Genomic DNA, 6,489 nt, shown 5'->3' on the forward strand with positions numbered 1-6,489 from the left:
CCCACGGTATGATACACTGGAGGAGGTATCGACAGTGAGCGCAGGTATCCTAAACGATTACTACTCCTCTTGGACCTAGCACCTGAACTCCATCTGGTAGATATTGCAAAGGACCAAACTGGTCTATGCGTGGCTTATTGGCCTATCAGATTAACTTAACCTAACCTATCGCTTTTACATATTACCATTATTAGAATATCTGGTTTAGCAAATAGAGTTTTGGAACGCATTTAGTTTTAAATTTTATTCATTGTCAAGTATTGTGTGTAAGTTGACTGTCTTCGTTTTGGGTCTCAAAATTGTCGGTTCTAAAAATGTCAACACTGAATAAAAAATATTCCTTTAAACACTTTATACTAAGTATTGCTAAAACATTTGTTAATTGTGTTCATTTAAGAACATTCGTCAAGATTGTTTTACAAGTCAGCTGCTTAAACTTCGTACAGCGATTCTCGAGAAATTGTTGAGCTGAAAGTGGTTTTATGTAAATAGTGGTTAGTTTGTAAAGCAACAACACAAGACGGATAGAAAAAATATTAAATAGAAAATAGAAATATTTATATGTAGAAAATTGTTAAATGCAGCAAACGTGCTGATAGCAGCGTTGTAAATACATATCTGGTGATAAAAACGTCAAAACAGCTGGTTTAATTAAGCAAACAATTCTCGGCAGTAATTTATAAAGTAAAAAATATTTTAATTTTTACAAAAGTAGTATAAAATTTTCTCATTAAAAAATACTCAACGTTTCTGGTCCATACTGCACTTTTCTAATACAATTTTATACATTTAATAGAATTTATATATCCAAACATATGTACATACTTCAAACTTGTATTAATCTGCGAAAAATATGTTATGGCTTCACAAAAAATATTTGTACGAAGAAATTGTCAGAATACCTCATATACCATTATACAACGGGTGAACCCTTTTTTTCAATAGCTTTTTTGACAGATCAGGCGTGAGTCGTGTCAAGCTGTCATGTTGATTTTATTCGGTATTGTTTGGTATTTCATCATGGAAAAACTTCGCCTGAACAACATTTACAAATAGCTCAACTTTATTACGACTATTCACGTTCTGTAAAGAATGTGTTTCGCGCGCTTCAATCAACTTATGATCAACATAATCGGTCTACTGAGCATATTATTCGCAACACCTTGAGACCCAGCATTCATTATTGAATAATATTCGACCCGATAGACCACGTCCAGCGCGCAGTGAAGAAAATATGTACAGCAGCTGTAGCTGAGAGTGTACACGAAGACCGTCCATTCGGCGCCGTTTGCAGCAACTCGTACTGACGTATGGAACGACTTGGCGCATTTTACCTTGAGATCTTAAAATGAAAGCTTACAAAATACAGCTAGTGCAAGAACAAAGCCGCTCGAGTTCCCCAAGCGACAACGCTTCGCTCTATGGGCTCTTGAAAAGTTCCAAGAAGGTCCAACATTTTCGAGCCAAATTTTGTTCAGCGATAGGCCCATTTCTGGCTCAATGAGTATGTAAACAAGCAAATTTGCCGCATTTGGGACGAAGGGCAACCTGAAGAGATTCAAGAGCTGTCATTTCATCCAAAAAAAGACAACGGTTTGGTGTACTTTGTGGGCCGGTGGAATCATCGGTCCGTTAGACGTTTTCTTGTTGGGGCATGTAAAGCCTAAAGTCTATGCGGATAATCCCGCTACGAATTCGAAATGTTCGAACGAGTCTTCGAAGATTGGACTCAATGGATGGAAAAATGGATCAAAAAGATAATCTTCAAGAAATAAATGCACAAAAATTTTCTTTCGAATGATAATTCATTAAATTTGAAGTTTCAGTGGTTTTTCTTTAAAAAAGTAAGAAAACTCTACATGGATCACCCTTTATATATGTATACCCAAATATACTCTTATTAGGTATTACCTCATTTATTATTTAATTAAATTATTTCACTTCTTAAAACTAGCAAAATATTGCCATATTATCTAAATCTGCTCAGTTCGGTGCCTACACAAACGTTTTTCTTGTCTCTTTCTTTTTATCTAAAAATTTCCAACAAGTGGAAACCTCAATTGTTTTAAAACTTCCGAATTTTATACTAGAGCATAATATTGTATATCATTAACTAAAAACATAGGAAAATTTTCACCACAACAATAAATATGAGAAGAAGAGAAATGTATAAAATTCTTATCTATTGCACGTTTTTTTTTAAGTTTGTTTCCAAGTTAACTTATAGTAGCTCGCCACAACCTTAGGTTCGCATATTTCTACGTAGGCGAAATTTCGGCTCCAGACTAGTGGTAAGCGATTATTAACTTAATACATATGTTTTGCATTGTCTTGGTATTGAATTAGAAATTTCCTACAGACGAGTGATAAGACATCGCTGTGCACAAAAAACACAATGCCAAAAATGTTTATACATACATATGTATGTAGTATGTTTCCACCTAGCCGAACACTTACGAAAAGGCAGATTATAGTCATATATGTATGTATGTATGGAAATTGAGAATCAGTAACAACTTTATTATCAGCACATAAAATAATAACAATGCCATACAAAAAAGTACATAAAGCTACCAGTTACCAATTAATCGTATAGCCTTTTATGTATGTATGTATGTTGATATGTATACATACTTAATTCCTTATAAATATTATATATTAATCTATTAATTTCGTAGCATTGTTGCCATAATCAGTTTGCTTTCGCTTTCAATCGGTTATCTCGTTTAACCCATGCGATTGTTCACACTGACGCTAATCAAAGCGCTCAGACAAGCGATTAATGTAATGAAACTTTAATCATTTACTGACTCTTGACGGGAGTCATAAAAGTAACGGCAATTAAGGGTACACACTTAATAGGTTTATAGCTGCCTCTGGATGCATTAAACGTTCAAAGTGTCGTTGTTTCTTTGGTAAACATTTCTTTTATAGTTGAGACAATTGTCAAAGAGGTAATTAGGATGAACGTACGTACATATACAGGGTTTGTCCGGAAAGTAATAGGACTGATTTTCTTCCGCCGTAACTGTACTTCGAAGCGTGCGCGCACCGATTGGATTCGGTAGAGGGCGTTCCTAGCTAACGAAAGAGCGGCTGGTCAGTTGTCCTCGAGCACCTGGAGAGTCAGAACAAACATTTTCGCCCGACGTGTTTCTGTGAGTGGTGCAAGCCGAAAATGTAGCGTTCGTTAGAGCAGAGGTACGCGATTAAATTCTGTGTGAAACTCGTAAATCTGCGAAAAATACGTTTGATATGATCAAGCAGGCTTACCCAGATGTTGCTTTTGCAAGAAGTGGTGTGTTTTGGTGGCACCAGGCCTTTTTGGAAGGGCGGAAAGAGGTCGCTGACGAAGACCGTGCTGCGAGAACCTGCGACTTCGACAAACACCGACAATGTGACTCGTGTGCGCAAAGTTTTGAACTCAGAACGTCGACTAAGTATTTGTTTAAGTATTTATCAAAATCTATGGTTCATGACATTGTGACGGAGCACTTGAACATGCGCAAGGTGTGCGCGAAGATGGTCCCAAAAGTGCTCACTGACGACCAGAAATTGCGGCGAGTGGAAGTGTGCCAAGAAAATTTGAACATGTGTGAAAGTGACCCCTAATTTTTGTATAAAGTAATCACAGGTGACGAGTCATGGATCTTTGAGTATGATCCAGAAACAAAGAGGCAATCTTCCGAAGGGAACACGCCGCAGAGGGTGATCCAAGCAGCATGCACCTCGGCTCTCAAGGCTATTCCGAAGAATGCCTTCCGTGACGCATTCAATGCATGGAAATCGAGCTGGAAGCGCTGCATCGACGCAAAAGAAGCCTATTTTGAAAGTTTTTAAAGAATTGTAACGATTGGTTCAATGTTCTTTTTTTTAAATCGACTCAGTTTTATTACTTTCCGGAAAAACTGTATCTTGTCAAAATAAAAGCTCTTTATACTAGAACTTAATTTTAATCCGTCCGCTATATGTTATAGTGCTTCAATATTGGTGGTTTCGACTAATGAGCCGTTTCTTAGACAGAAAAGGATGAGTGCAAGATCGATACCTCAAAATCTAAAGTCTTCACATTTTATAGGGTATACTTCTTGTTGTTGCAAACTTCTTGACAAACTTACTACACCCTGTTCAGGACATAAATATTAGCGTAAAAAATGGTTAACAAGATAAAAGGGTTGACGACTAGCTTAAAGGCAAAGTAGTCAAAAAGATGAGAGATGGCAAAATAGTTAAAGAGAAGAGACTGTTACGCCTTACGAAGCCTAACACTGACTATGATTCGAAATGCAATTATTACTAAATGAAAATGTATCATCAAATGTTATCAAAAGGCTCTTAGCTTCACTCGATTTCTTTACGAAAAAATTGGACTATTGTACTAAACACGAAAAGTTTGAAAAATCCTATAACAATATTACAAAACTAACACAAATGGTGCATGGATCTGATTTACAAAGACGTCAGCGAACTAGAACTTAGAACTTGGCCAACTAATTTAATATGACCTTTCAAGCTAAATAATAAATATTTAAAGTAGGCTGCTTATAATAGTTTTAATTGGTAAGAATTAGGCACTAGAGTTTGCGGTTTCAATATATAACGTTATGTAAACCAATTACTCTGTTTCAAAGCACAGCTCGTGTAAATATAATTAAATACAGCGTGATTTGTATAATAATTAGTCATTATATATGCAAGATGCAGTCTTGTGATTGTTTAAGAAAAATCCCCGAGGGAATAATTAAAATAACTGTACATAACAAACACCCGCACTAAAAGCGATAATAGAGTTATATATAGCGGTTTTTGTTAATATAAAAAATATATGTAACATTTTATCTCTAAAGCCATTAACAGACCGCAAAATATATTTATAATGAAATTACTACACCCATTAAGATTATAAGTGGCAAGCAGATAGGCTTAAAACTTTGCATGTTTCGTCCGAGACCGAGCCGACGAAGTCACGTGTATAAATTTCAGAGCTGTTGAGCTCACGAAAGTGTGACTTGATGAGTGTTATTCGGACTTTGTGTTAGCGGAAGCAACTATTCGAGAGGTTTGCTATATTTATTAGTCGATAAATGCACTCCAAAAGGGCTGTTATGGAAGAAAATTTACAAAATCCACAAAATTTGGATAACAGTAAAAATAAATTGGAAATGGAATTGATAGCTGATACTTTGAAGGTATCAAAGGATCATGTTGAACACATCGTTTATGATCTTTGGTTATATGAAAGCTCTGTAAAGATCCGGAGTCCAATCATCCGAGCAGACTTTAAGTGAAGATGTAAAGCTAGAGTGTGGAAATACTCAACAGGTTATGGCGTCTATATTTTGGGTTGCGTATGGAATTCTTTTCATCAACTGTCTGGAAGGGGAAAATATATCAACCCTACTTTTATATTATGATATTGAACAACCCAAGGAATAAATCGAAAAAAACTGGACAATTTGAAGAAGAAGAAAGTGGTTTTCAAGCAAGACAACAAAAGAAGACAAAATTGAATGAACATGGCCTCGAGAATTAGACGGATGTGGTCCTTAGTTAATGACCTTAGCAGAATGCCAGCTGGAAGCAAAATATCTACTTTAAAGCAAAAGATAAATCTTACAAAAGTCGTATAAAAAAGAACTAGAAAATTTAAAAAAATGTTAACTTCGGTTACCATGATGGAGGAACACTCCACAGTTTGATATGCCTGGGGAAATATCTGAACAGTGGTTTGAATCCAGAAGAAGAAATCGTCGCGGTATAATCTTATAAGCTTCAATCTATACCCCCGACCAATTTGTAAACTTATTGAACGTTTTGTTTTTCTATGCAAATTGTTAAGAGGTAACTTAGAGAACGCTCATACAATGAATTATTACGAAATGATAGTGTCACACCAGCAATTGCCGAATCCTATAGATTATATTGAAAATTTATACAGTATCATCCAAGACGTCCTACTTTTATTAAACAGAGCGAAGAAAAACGGAGAACAAATTGGATTTTCGCCAGAAAGTTTTATTATAAATTATGTACATATGAAGTTAAATTAAGCAGGTATAGTACATTTACAAGGTGAGCCAAATAAAATAAATCAAAGTTCAATGTAACTACATATGTACTATATTACTTTTATATTTTATTATAGCTATATATTTCTAAGAATAGACATGGGTTTTAGTCGACTCAGACATAAAATATAGTTTTAAAAATTTTTTCTAATAGCTAACCCACCACGTAATACAATAAATGGAACTTTCGTAACGGAGAGAAATGGTGAAATTGATGGAAGTGTAATAAGGGATGGAAATCAGATTTGTTGACCCGGACTTACAGCAAAAACTACATTTTCACGTACTTTAATAAAAAATTTTACTTCGTTTTCAAAAAAGAATTATCTGCTAATGCAGCATATCAACGCCTAATCCAATTTTCGATACACTTGTCATAAACCTCGGTTAGGATGGTCTTCAGTGCTTTCAGCGAATATTG

General features: G+C 35.3%; 1 long non-coding RNA gene across 1 annotated transcript; it reads left to right on the forward strand.

The window, feature by feature from the left end:
* The first annotated feature begins 4,890 nt into the window (after nt 1–4,890).
* LOC126759795 (uncharacterized) lies at nt 4,891–6,271 on the forward strand. The gene is made up of 2 exons (XR_007667077.1): nt 4,891–5,059; nt 6,223–6,271. It is a non-coding gene; the product is annotated as an uncharacterized LOC126759795 (long non-coding RNA).
* The last annotated feature ends 218 nt before the right edge of the window (nt 6,272–6,489 follow it).

The sequence above is a fragment of the Bactrocera neohumeralis genome, chromosome 5 (genome assembly GCF_024586455.1).
Source record: "Bactrocera neohumeralis isolate Rockhampton chromosome 5, APGP_CSIRO_Bneo_wtdbg2-racon-allhic-juicebox.fasta_v2, whole genome shotgun sequence".
Classification (NCBI taxonomy): domain Eukaryota; kingdom Metazoa; phylum Arthropoda; class Insecta; order Diptera; family Tephritidae; genus Bactrocera; species Bactrocera neohumeralis.